The following is a 13149-nucleotide window of genomic DNA, read 5'->3' as shown; positions in this document are numbered from 1 at the left end:
CACACCACTAAGATCAGCGATGACCCGCACCCCCTTTCCTAAAACCCAGTTTTCCAGGCCTCAGATCCTTAACTTCTCAGCAGCACCCTCAGGTTGGAAATGTTCTTCTCTCCATGACACAAACCTGCAGCCACTGGCTTTTCCTCTTTCCACCCTCCCTCCCCAGGCAGACTCGCCCACCACCCTGGAAAGGCCACATCGGACGCCCGCATATCTCAGGCTCCGAATTCTCTTTTGAATTGATAGACGCCTCTGTCTTTGGCATCTCTCGAGCACCTGTCCTAAAGGCACCTCGTGATCCATATCTCCAAACCTGAATGTATGGCTTCCCTCCACATTCTCCCAAGAAAAACTCAACCCTGCCCAGGGATCCCTACTCAGCACATGAACTGCTCCCCTGCCTGTGCACAGGCCAGACATCAGGCATCTTCCTCCCTCCCCTCTCACACGTAGCCCATCTTCCCAAACGTCCCTTTCCCACTCCTCTCCATCTCCCCCATGCCGGCCTGCGCTAGCCTCCTCCACCTCCTGACGGGCTCCCAGCTTCCTTCCTTGTCTCTCCACCGGCCATTCCCCACCACACAACCACCAGTCATCTTTTTAAAACAATAAGCAGATCCTGTCACTTCCCCTCTTAAAACCCTTGATTGGCTTCTTGTTTCTCTTAGAATAAAGGCCCAGATGTCAACAAGGCCTTGAATGGCCTCTGCCTACCTCTCCCACCTCAGCTGCCCTTCACTTTACATTGTGGCCGCGGATTACAGAGCCTTGAAATGAGCCCCGGAGAGGCCCCCTGGCCACATGCTTCCATACTGACATTTTACATTCATTTATGAAACTAGTTCATGTTTCTCTCTCTACCTGCCTGGGATATCAGTGCCATGGGGTCAGAGACCTCCCCTGGCACATACGAGTAGCTCAGGAAGTATGTGTCAATGCTTAGGCCTCTCTCAGGGATGACGCTCCTGGCTTCTGGTCACCAAGCTCTGGGGCCAGCGTGTGCTGTCCCTGTGCGGGGTAAGTTGTGAGCACCTGGGCCCAGCATCGGAGGCAGTGGGCAGGGATCGAGAGGGCCTGGGGGTGATGGTCACAGGGAAAGAAAAAAGAGAATGACCAAGGGACTTGGCCTTGAATTGGGGGGGAAATTGCTTTGTTTCCTGGCAATATGAGAAAGGAGGAAGGAGAGTCCAGTTTGAGACTTGATCACTCAGTGGGTGGCCCTTATGTTCTCTTTAAGTCATTGTCACACATTGGAGACTCGGTCACACGCTGGGTCAAGACCCCTGCTTACTGGGGCGATTACAGGGAGCCTTCCAGCAGGTGGGGTCTTACCTGCAGAAGCTGTGAGGGGCCAGAGGAAAGAGGGCTCCCCCTTGGGGCTGTGCTCAGCATGGCTAGGGCAGTGTCTCTCAGAGCCCCCATTGGGGAAGCAGAATGTTAGCAGGTGCTGCTCTCGAAGGGGCCCTCGGGCTGGCTGGGCTCCTCCTAGCTGGGGCCCTGACGGCCCACAGGGTCTGGTACCTGGAAGGTACCAGGGAAGAGCTTTCGTGAGCCTGTGTTTTGAAATCTTCAAATGGGGCAGGAAAAATGGCAGATGAGGAAGCTGGGCTGCAGCCTGAAACCAAACGAGACAGGGGAGCCCCAGGCTTGACACCCGGAGGAAGCTCCACATGCCTGGAAGATGGCCTGGCTACCAACCCAAGTGAGGGGTCCAACCCCAGGTGGCCGCTTTGCTGAACGTCCTGGACACAGGGCCCAAGTGGAAAGCACCTTTATGCTCTCCCAGCCCCTGCAAACCTTCCTTTGGATCCATTCTTCCCTGCAGACAGTGCACCCTTTCCTGGCCCCTCTCATGGAATAAAATGTCTCACTCCTTAGGCTATTGAAGCTCTGTGCCATTGAGCAGGTTTCCCCCACGCAGGCTGGGGAAGCGGTGGGGGCAGAGGAAAATAGCCCATCCTCTTCTCTCTCCACCTGCTTTTCCCATTCGGGAGAGCTAGGCTGCCATGGGCGGAAAGCTGGGAGGGAGAGCTTGCCTTTTCCCAGCCACGTGTGGCATTGTGCCCTCAGGTAGGCAGACTGCAAAGCTAGATTCTCTGATGGGGGATTGGGGTCCGGCTGGAGGTTCTTTGACCTGGGTTCTCTGACACAGGCCGGGCCTCCAGCCTCGCGGATCCCTCTGGCTCCACCAGTCCTCGCTTGGTCCTTCAGCATCCTCTCCAGGGGTCTGTATCTGCACCCCCACCCCTGCTCCACCAAATCCTGTGTGATATTTGATTTCTAAAAAGAAATGTATATGTGGTCTTTGTCCAGGTTCCAGGCACAGTGTTCTTCAAATTCTTGGAATTTCTGAGTGATCAGAGGGTCACGCTGCCTTTTATTATGTTAATGAGGTGGGTTTTGGAAAGCCCACGTCTCCAAAGGCTGCACCTAAGATTGCTAACCACATGACCAGAAGGTTGGAACTTTCCATCCTAGACCCCATTCCTGTCTCACCCCCTCCACATCCGGGGAGGGAGAGAGGCTGGAGATTGAGTTCAATCGCCAATGGCCAATGGTTTAATCCAGAGGTCGGCAAACTCATTAGTCAACAGAGCCAAATATCAACAGTACAACGATTGAAATTTCTTTTGAGAGCCAAATTTTTTAAACTTAAACTATATAGGTAGGTACATTGTTATTAACTTAATTAGGGTACTCCTAGGGCTTAAGAAGAGCCACACTCAAGGGCCCAAAGAGCCGCATGTGGCTCGCGAGCCGCAGTTTGCTGACCATGGGTTTAATCAATCATGCCTGTGTAAGAAAGCCTCCATAAACCCCCAAAGGATGGGTTTTCGAAGCTGGGACGGGAACACGTGGTAGGAGAGCGGTGCGCCTGGAAAGACGATGAAAACTGTGTCCCTCCCTCATGCCTGGTCCTACACATCTCTTCCATCTGGCTGTTGCTGAGCCATATACTTTTATAATTAACTGGCAAAGAGTAAGTGAGCTGTTTTCTTGAGTTCTGTGGGCCACGTTAGCAAACTAATCAAACCAGGATGGAGTCCTGAGAATCTCTGACTTAGAGCAGGTTGGTCAGAAGCACAAGTGACAGCCTGGACTTGCAATTGGTGTCTAAAGTCTGTGTGTGTGGGAGGGGGACAGTCTTGTGGGACTGAGCTGTTAACCTAGGGGACTGGACTCTAGCTCCAGGTAGACCTCGTCAGAATTGAGTTGAATTGGAGTGTTACTGGGCAGGGTGCGTAGCCCTGAGTGGGTCCGCCTAGGGCCGGTAGTGTATAAGCTCTTGACTTCGCGCAGGAAAGAGTTCACAATGCCAGTCCAGGTGCCTTTGAGGGCATGAGTATTACAACTGGGGCTAGTGAAACAGTAAGGGCTTAGCACAGAAGAAGCAACAGGAGAGACCTTGGCAGGGCTGCTTTGGTTCCAATATTGTTATGGGAAGAAATGAGCCCAGGTGAGGCTGCTTTAGTTCACCGAGAAGACAAAGGAAAGGAGGTCTTGGAGACAGATCCTGGGGGTGAGAGCCTGGGACGCACTGCCGCTGCCCATTGCTCCCCTGGTTGCAAGTCTCATGGGGCCCCTTAGAGTTTAGGAGATGGGTGCCTGTAGGGCAAAGAAAGGAAAGGGAAGGCGCAGGCATACTTCCGGGAGGGAGCATGCACAGGGTCCTGTGTCTTGGGGATTTTTCTCTCTCTCTTGCAGGTGGGAATCTTAAGGGAGCTCTCGGGGGAGGGTTTAAGCAAAATATTCGTTTTCCAGATGTGCCCTTTCAGGGTCACGCTCCACCGACTGCTCAGCGCCAGGGCAGAGAGTCATTGGTCATTGCGGCTGGTCCTGGCATCACCCACCTGGTTTTGCTGCTTTTCTGGGCCTGGAGCTGAAAGGCGACTTTCAGCTTTTTTTTTTTTTAAGGGTCTCTCATCATTGGGCATCTTTGTTTCTTCACTCAACATTATACCCTGAAAAGGCATTGTTTCTGGGTGCGGAGCCACCCCATTCTTTGTTACTATAGAGTATGGTATTCTACCACAGCTTACTTAGCCACTCCCCTGTTGAAGGGTAATTAAAGCGTTTTTAATATTTCAAATAACAGGTACGTTGTTTAAAACAACTGCAACGTTGCAGGAATCTATGTTGGAAAGTCTCAGGACTCAAGAGGGACCCTGAGGCTCACTTGGTAACGAGAAGGGACATAGGTGGTGGAGGGGGAGAGGGAAAGGCCTGGGTCAGCCGTCAGGAGCCCAGGTTTGAGGCCTCTTCCCCTCTCTGGGCTTCCGTTTCCCCTTCTCTAAAACAAACAAGTTGGGATGCCAGTGGCTCTCACGCTTGGTTACTCATCTGAATCACCTGGGAAACTCTAACTTAAAAAACAAACAAAAAAGTAAACAAAAACAGTGCCCGCCCCCACCTCCTAGAGGCTCTGATTCTATTGGTCTATTTTTAAAGCTCTCCGGGCAGCAAGGCTTGAGACCAGGGCTGCTCTAACTTTAAAGTGCCCACAAAACACCCGGAACCTCCTTAAACTGCACCTCCTGACCCTGTAGGTCTGGGCTGAGCCTGCGATTCCACCCCTAACAAGCTTCCAGATGCCACCCATGTTGCTGTTCCCAGATGGTATTTTGAGCAGAAGACTAGATTCTCTAAATTCTCTTTAATTCTAATGTTCGTTTTGACCACCCTGTTTCCACACAGACCTTCAGCCACTAACACCGGCCGGAGGTTGATGTGCAGAGTGTGCCGGAGAGTCCAGATGCAAAACAGAATGGCTCCCCGGGACCAGCAGGGCCGCTGGAGAGGCCCAGGGGCACCGGGTTGGCAGGGATTGCTCAGCTCCGAAGTAGGAGCTCCTGTCTCAGCCATGACTGAGGCAACAGTTGGCCCAGGGACCTCCAAGAGGAGGCACAGTTTCCAATCAGGCCAGCTGAGCCAAGCTGCAGGAATTCAGGGCAGATCCTGGGAGGAGGCCTGCTTCGAGGAACTGCATCAGATGTCAGGAAGGGGGTTCCCCTACCAAGAGAGGGTAGCATGAGCACAGTCTTTCGTTTTCCGGTGTCCCTTCTGTTTACCATATTGATCGGCGTGTTCATCCACAGGGAACCAATTAGAATTAGGACCGCCCGTTGTTTTATCTGTGAAGTCATGTGGTTATTTTGAGTTTTATACTGTTTCTGTTTTGAGGTCCTTTCAAAGTATTCCACCAGATGTTACCTGATTTTAGGTTTAACCCACTTAGAAAGTGAGATGAGCGGACAGCTTTGAGACTGACCCCTGAATGTTCTGGGAACGTAATCTCTAGTCTGTCCCTAAAATCTCCTTTTGATTCCTTTTTTCTCTGCTCACAGGACTGAATCAAGAGCCAATTAATTTTGCCTGGCCTGTGTGGCTCAGTGGCTGAACATTGACCCATCTACCAAGAGGTCAATTCCCAGTCAGGGCACAGGCCTGGGTTATAGGCTTGACCCTGGTGGGGGCCATGCAGGAGGCAGCTGATCCAATCACTGTTTCTCTCTCATCAATGTTTCTATCTCCCTTCCTCTTTCTAAAAAATCAATAAAAACATATTTTTAAAAATGTCCACAGCACTTGTATGCATGTATGCATAATCCATAGACAGGCAATAGGGTGGCAGAGGCCTAGGGTAGGGGGCAGGGGGAGGGCAGCAGCAAGCATAAGGGGTCATTGGGAGAAAAAAGGGACATATATAACACTTTCAACAATAAAGATTTTTTAAAAATACAGAAAAAATAATCAACAACAAAAATAAATATCTACTAAAGATTCAATCAATTTTTTGTTATTTAGTTTTTTAATCGCCTTTATTTTTAGAGCAGTTTTAGGTCCACAGTGAAATTGAGAGAATACTCTTATAGCTCAGGACCCCTCCCCAACTCCCCGTCGTCAACATCCTGCACCGGAAGGTACATTTTTAAAATCAGTGAACCTGCCCAGTCGTCATGGCTCAGTGGTTGAGCATCAACCTATGAGTCAGGAGGTCACTGTTCAATTCCCCATCAGGGCACATGCCCAGGTTGTGGGCTCAATCCTTAGTGTGTGTGTGGGGGTGTGTATGTGCAGGAGGCAGCCGATCAATGATTCTCTCTCATCACTGATGTTTCTATCTCTCTATCCCTCTCCCTTCCTCTCTGAAATCAATAAAAAATATAAAATCAAATCAGTGAGCCTCCACTGACATGTCATTATCACCCAATGTCCACAGTTTACATTAGGGTTTAGGTTTTGTAGTGTATATCCTGTGGGTTTTGACAAATGTCAAAATATAACACTAATGGCACGTATCCGCCATGATAGCGTTATGCAGAATAGTTTCACTGCCCTAGAAATCCTCTGTGCTCTACCTGTTCATCGGTCCCTCCATCCTAACCCCTGATCTTTTTATTATATCCATAGTTTTGCCTGTTCTAGAATGTCATAAAGTTAGAATAAAACAGTATATAACCTTTTCAGATTGGCTTCTTTCATTTAGCAATGTGCATTTTAGGTTCCTCCATGTCTTTTCAGGACTTGATCACTCGTTTCTTTTTAGCACTGAATATTTCATGGTTTGGATGTACCACAGTTTACCCATCCACCTACTGAAGGACATCTTGGTTGCTTCCAAGTTTGGGTAATTATGAATGAAGCTGCTATAAACATCTGTGTGCAGGTTTTTGTGTGGGCATGTTTTCAGCTCTTTTGGATAAATACCAACAAGTGATGTGGGATTGTATAGTATGAGCATGTTTAGTTCTATAAGGAACTGCCACCCTGTCTTCCACCCTGGCTGTGCCATTTTTCACTCCTACCAGCAAAGAACGGGAGCTTCTGTTGCCCCACAGCCTCACTAGCATTCGGTGCTGCCAGTGTCCGGGATGTTAGCCATTCTAATAGGTGTGTAGTGCGTCTTGTTTGAATGTGAAGTTCCCTAAGAGCATGTGTGGTGGAGCATCTTCTCATATGCTTATCTGCCATGTGTGTCTCTTCTTTGGGGAGGTGTCTGTTCAGGTCTTCTGCCCGTTTGTTAAAGTCAGGTTGTACATGTTCTTCTTGTTGAGTTTTAAGAGTTCTTTGTTTATTTTGGATAGCAGTTGTATATCAGATATCACTTTTGAAAATATTCTCTCCCTCTTTGTGGCTTGTCTTCTCATTGTCTTGATTCCAATCACTTTTTACAGGGAAGGTCCCAGAATTCACTGTTAGTAAATTCTGACCTGTTTTCTGGGCTCTCTTGAAGCCTGCTGGTCCGGCGTGCTTGTTGGGGGTCCTTGAAGTCTGACCCTGGGTTAGTCTGTTCTGCCTTTTTCATTGATAATTTAAGATTTGATCTTCCTACCAACGTGTGAATTAGGTGGCAGAGGTCTGGCAGGCCTGGATCATAGGCCCCTGGGAGAGTCTGGATTTTTCAATAAAGAGGTGTCTGTCTCGTCGGGGTTTGGGGAAATCTTGGACAACAGCTCTTAGTTGTGCTGAGAACAGGGTTTAAACTCTGTGGTACCACACACGTGTGGTTCTCAAAAGAGGTGTCTTTGTAAAGGGAACCGATGATTTGGAGTGTAGGGGCTTGTTAGGAAAGGGCCAGGGATCCGGGCAAGGGGAAGGAAGAGGGAGAGGGTGGAGGGATTGGGGTCAGATCCAAGCAGGAGTGGAAAAGAGGATTTGCCGAAGAGGGGTGCTGGAGGGTGGGAGTTTAATGAGGGCGCCAGTTTTATCCCAGATCGTTTTTACACTTTAAGTCATCATGTTCCTTGTTTAGCCTTGACCAAAAAATTCTTTGAAGAATTGGAATTCTGTTTAGAAACATCAGAGTTCCAATAAAAAAAAAAAATGCTGCTCATGAGGCCTGAGGAATTGTATCCCGTTGTGTTCTAAGGCACCTCCCAAATGAGCAGTTCTAAGTAAGGGTCCCCAAAGTGTCCACTGAGGGCCCCAATCATCCTTGGCGCAGTTCTGCCACTTAGAGAAGGATAGGAGTTATCATGGGTAATGGGACCCCAGAAAGGGCTGCTTTCCCAGAGGGGACGCGAGTCAGACTGAGACGACTCCTGATTACACTCAGTGGAAAGTCGCAGTCAGTGGAAGGTGCTCTTGACCTTGTATCTTGGGTCCTTGGCCTCATGGTCAGTGACCTCTGAGCACAGACCCAGTGGTCTGAGTTCCTGGCAGATGGAGCTTAGAGAGAGGGAATATGTTCTCTCTGAGCCGAAACACAGCTCTCAGGACAAACAGCCAGGATGGAAGGACACTCTCATCTGGTTTTATTGGTGACTCACAGCAAAGTTTGTCCTCAGGGTGCTGGTCTGGTGAGAACGGCCTGCTCTCCAGTCTGTGAGGCTGACTCAAACCGCCAGCTTACAGGACCTCCTCCTCATGACAAAGCACTAAGGACACCGGACAAAACAGAGAGAATTACTGGTCCAGGTGGACAAGTTTCCTGGGCAGCGAGACTCAAGGGGCCCCGGTGGACATCACACCTGGACAAGAAGGAAGGTCCACAGGGACAGGCAGGTCAGGCTGGATCTGAGTCATGGCACCAAAGATTACAGTCAAAAAATCAAACGAAACCTGAGACAAAATTAGCCAAGGCTGTTTATCTATAAACTTGCAGCCACAAGGGAACTGTATATCGTTGCTGTCATTTCAGCCAGGATTCAGAGGTATCTCAAAAAAGAGTACATTTTATAGAAGAAGGAAAGAAAAAGAGGAAATATTGACAGTCTATGATTGGCAAGCATTCTATTAGGGAGGATTTTTAGAAACGGGAGACTCAGCTTGACCTTCAAGTACACTTGGCAGTCCTCGATGGGCTCACTAGCCATCATTCACAAGAGTGGGACAGTTTCAGGCTTCCCTGTTTCCTCAGGAGAACTATGTTAAGAGATGCCTTGACTTTGGGGGACATAGGAGGATATCTGGGCCAGGCCGAGACCACGCAGGGCCCCCCTTCCTTTGGGCAGTGATGTGTGTTCTTGGTCCCAAGAGTGCAATTCTTGGGACACAGTTTCCTGCTGCTGCAAAGCCACTGTAGTAAAGAGTAACAAAGATGAATGAAGCACGGGCCATACCCTTTCCGACCAAGGAGACAGCTCCACCTGAACAGGTTTTTTGAGACCTGACAAGATGTAGTAAGTGATGTAATGGAGCTACAGTGAGGGCAGGAGACGTTAATCCTGATTCTGTTCACCAGGAGCCCCCGGGGAGTGACTGGAGCGAGGCTGGGTGTTTTCATCCAGGTAGTAATGGCTGAGCACCTGTTCATGTCGGGCCCTGTGCTAAGTGCTGGGGACACAGCGGTGAGCCACCTGGTCCTTGCTCATGGTCAGACAGACAGGACAGACTCTGAACAAGCCATTACAAGTGTGCTAAGTGTTGGAGGAGAAGCACAGAAGGCCAGGGGAGCCTGAGACAGGGCTGTGCAATGACTGGGCTAGAGCAAGGATTTCATAATTATGAAATATTTTAACTAAGTCTACCTGGAGAGTTAGTGAGGCCGAGAGATAGGAAGGGGGTTGCTGTGGCCTGAGAGTTCCAGACAGAGCGGATAGCATGTGTTAAGGCTCTGAGGTGGCAGAAAGGATGACATGTTCAAGGAAGTGAAAGGAGCTCAGTGGGCTGGGGTCAGAGAAGAAGGGGAGAAGGGGGCTTGAGGCTGGAGGGGACATGCAGAGCCTTATAAACCATACCTAGATGGCTGGGCTTTGTCCACAGGCAGTAGGAAGCTGTTGAAGGGTTTTATACAAAGATGTGATGTTGGGTTTTCACCCTGAAAAGATAATTTAAGCTGGCATGTAAAAAAAAAAATGGATTGGAACCAGCAGGAGTAGACGGGGAGCAGCCATTTGGGAGCTGAGATAGTGCCTGGGCCCAGGTGGGGCGGTGAGGATGGAGAATGGAGAGTAGTTTCATGAGGTGGTTTAGAACATAGACTTGATGGGCCTCAGTAATTGAGGATATGTTTGGGCTGAGGAGAGGGAGTTTTCAAGAGTCATTCCTGGGTCTGTCTATAACCACTGTTGCCATTTCCTGTAAGGGTACAAGTGAGTGGTGGGGGAGAGGGGCGGGGTGAGTGGGGTGAGCGGGGGCAGGGAGATCCTACCTTCAGTTCTCAACTCCTTGAGTGTGAGGTGCCTATGAAGCATCCAAGCAGAGATGTTGAGTTAATGATTGAGTTTATGGGGTTTGAGGACTAGAAGGGAGGGCTGGCTGAAAATTGAAATGTAGGAACCATTGACGCACAGATTTTAAATGAAGTCATGGGGGTGTGAGAGCTCACCTTGAGAAATGGAGGGAAAAGAAGGTCAGGCCAGAGTCCAGAGGAGCTCTAGCTGCAGAGGTGCAGCTGAGAAGGAACATGTGGAGAAGCCAGGGGACCGGCAGTGAGGAGGCAAGGACAGGGTGTTCCGAGAATAGGGTAGAGGTCACCTGTCAAATGCTGCTGAGATGTCAAATAAGATGAGGTCTGAGGACCTTATTGTCCAAATGTTGCCCTGAAAGCATTCCTGGTAGAGTGATGGGAGCAGAAGCCACACTGAGGGGGGTGGAGACGAGGAAGTAGGAGTATTTCACAAGATCACCCCCGCCCCCAGATGGGTGTGGGATTGGGGCAGCCCACCTGTAGGGGTTGGTACGGGAAACCAGATAAGAGATGATAAAACTCATGAGCGTGGAGCCTCACTCCAGTTAAGAAAACATGATCTCAATGTCAACAGAGAGGAACGATGGCAAACTTGGCTGGAGGTAGCTCCCAGAAGCAAAGATGAAAGTGAGTGGGAAGGGGAAGGAGCCATCAGGGATCCCGCAGAACCAGGCCCAGATGCCAGCCGCTCTCTGGAGCCTGCGATTAAGGTGCACGTCCCTGCATGTTCCTGGTCACGTGTGTCCTTGGGGGCCTCTGAGGGTCAATTAAGAAACAGACTGAAAGGAACAGAAGTAAAGGAAGTATCATGTCTTGGGTTAAGACAGTGGTCGGCAAACTGCGGCTCGCGAGCCACATGCGGCTCTTTGGCCCCTTGAGTGTGGCTCTTCCACAAAATACCAACTTCTGCGCATGGGCCACGAAGTTTCAATCGCACTGTACATGCACGCCCACATGTGGTATTTTGTGAAAGAGCCACACTCAAGGGGCCAAAGAGCCGCATGTGGCTTGTGAGCTGCAGTTTGCCGACCACTGGGTTAAGAGAACTGGCGTTTGGAGCAGAAACCCCGGTGTTAAAAATTCGTCTTCGCCACCTGGTCTCTGTGTGATCTGGGCAAGTTTCTAAACATTTCTGTGGATAATCAGACAGCCTGTCTCCAGGAATGTTGTAGTATGAGCTAATGTGCATGGGTCAGAATGGAGGGAGTGTGGAATCTGAGAAGTCCATTTCCTCAGGTTTTCTCTTCTGGCTGCTAACCCTCCAGTTAGGAACAAGGCCCTTCCTGAGTCCAAGGAAGAAAGCAACAGTCGGCTGAGCCACCTGAGCCAACAGTGCCCGGAGGCAGAGCACTCAGGCACACCCGGGCACCAGAACCCGAGTGACAAAACTCCTCAGCCCTGGCCGTCCTGTTGGCTGGAGCTCAGGTCAGATCTGCCCTCTTGACCTTGCCCGGCTCAGCAGGCCCATCTGCCTCAGGGACTTGGGACAGAAGGCCAGCCCTCACCTCTCCCTACCCACCCCCACAGCCCTGGCCTTAGGTGGTGCCTTTAGAGATAAGTAGTCGGCCTGCCCAGGGAGCTGACAAAGCAAACACGTGTGTGCATCATCCTCACTGCTAAAGCTGATGACACTGTGTGCAGGGTGTGCTCAGGAATGTTACAGTAGGAGTAAATGTGCATGGATCAGCCCAGCTGGTGACACCACGTCACAGCAGTCCCCTGCCCCACAGCGATGATCCAGGGCCCATTCTGGAGCAGCAGCATGGATGGCGGGATGTCCCAGCTGTGGTAGGAAGGCTCTTCCTTCTCTGGACCCCTATTCCGGGAGAAGCCTTCCAGGGCAGCCTGTGGGTTAGCACATGATGGTTGGGGCTGTGGGAGCCAGCAGCTGCCCAGCAAGGTCTGAAGCATGTGAGATTCCTGGGAAAGACTGGGAGATGTTGGTTATTCCCTTTGGACTTGAAGAACAGGTCACAGTTCTCACAGACAGGACGCAAAGGGAATTGAGTTATGGGCAAGTTTAGCCACAGAGCAGAAGTTCCTCAGGATCCTCTGGTGGGCAGAATACTCTCACACCACTTGTCTGCCCAGAGCACTCTGTGGATCCTGCCACGTGGAATCTTGGGTCTGGAAGATCCAGGGAAGAGCTGCATCCGTGTGCCAGCGCCTACTGGCCATGCCAGCTGGCCTGTCTCCCTGGGACCCCCTGCCTCCCTTCCCAGGATGGAGATGCAGGCCCTGGGCACTGGGCAGGCCTGGCTCCACTGGGCCAGGGGCCCTCAGCCCTGGCTGCACATAAGGGTCCATCAGGGCACTTTCCAAAGGACCGGAGCCCAAGTTCCACACAGACCAGTTAACTCAGAGTGTCTGAGGGTGCAGCCCAGGCACAGGCATTTGTCTTAAAAGCCTATCGAAATCTAGGCGATCCCAGTATGCTCGGGATTGAGGACCACTACATGGACGGATAATGGGGTTTTTCTGGCTATTTTTTTCTTGGGGAAGAGCCAGGGGCTGTGAAGCGCACTGCTTCTCTAGTGTTTCTCCCATTACTTCATGGCGTTGGGCTGACCTGCCTCTCCTCTTGCCTTAGTTTTCTATCATAAAACATGGTTTGTATTCCTTTTGTCCTTGCTATTCTGTCTGTCGAGCTGATCTTTTCATGGTAGCCTTGGTCTCCTGCCTTTCATACATTTACTGATTTACATTCCAATGTTGAATGAATTCCTGCTCCGACAGGCAGTGTGCTAGCTGCTAGCAAGAACCAGAAGGCCAGGTCTGGTGGAGTGTGTGTCTCCAGCGATTTGCCCCATTCTTTCTTTTCTCTCTTTTTTTTTCTGTGATATTTGAAATTTGTTTTTAATGTTTTTTAAATAGACGTACATCACTGGTTCCTTCTTCATTTTGTCTCTTTTTCACTGGAAACAGCTTGGTTGGGCTGGAAGGTTGGGTGGGGCAGGGCCTCAGGGAATCACCAGGGTGGGGCCAATAGTGTGAGTCAGGTTGCTGGGGGCTCAGGG

Source organism: Myotis davidii, unplaced genomic scaffold, assembly GCF_000327345.1.
Source record: "Myotis davidii unplaced genomic scaffold, ASM32734v1 scaffold238, whole genome shotgun sequence".
In the NCBI taxonomy this organism is placed as follows: Eukaryota; Metazoa; Chordata; class Mammalia; order Chiroptera; family Vespertilionidae; genus Myotis; species Myotis davidii.
The sequence above is the reverse complement of the archived record's forward strand: the minus strand, read 5'-3'. Positions refer to the sequence as shown.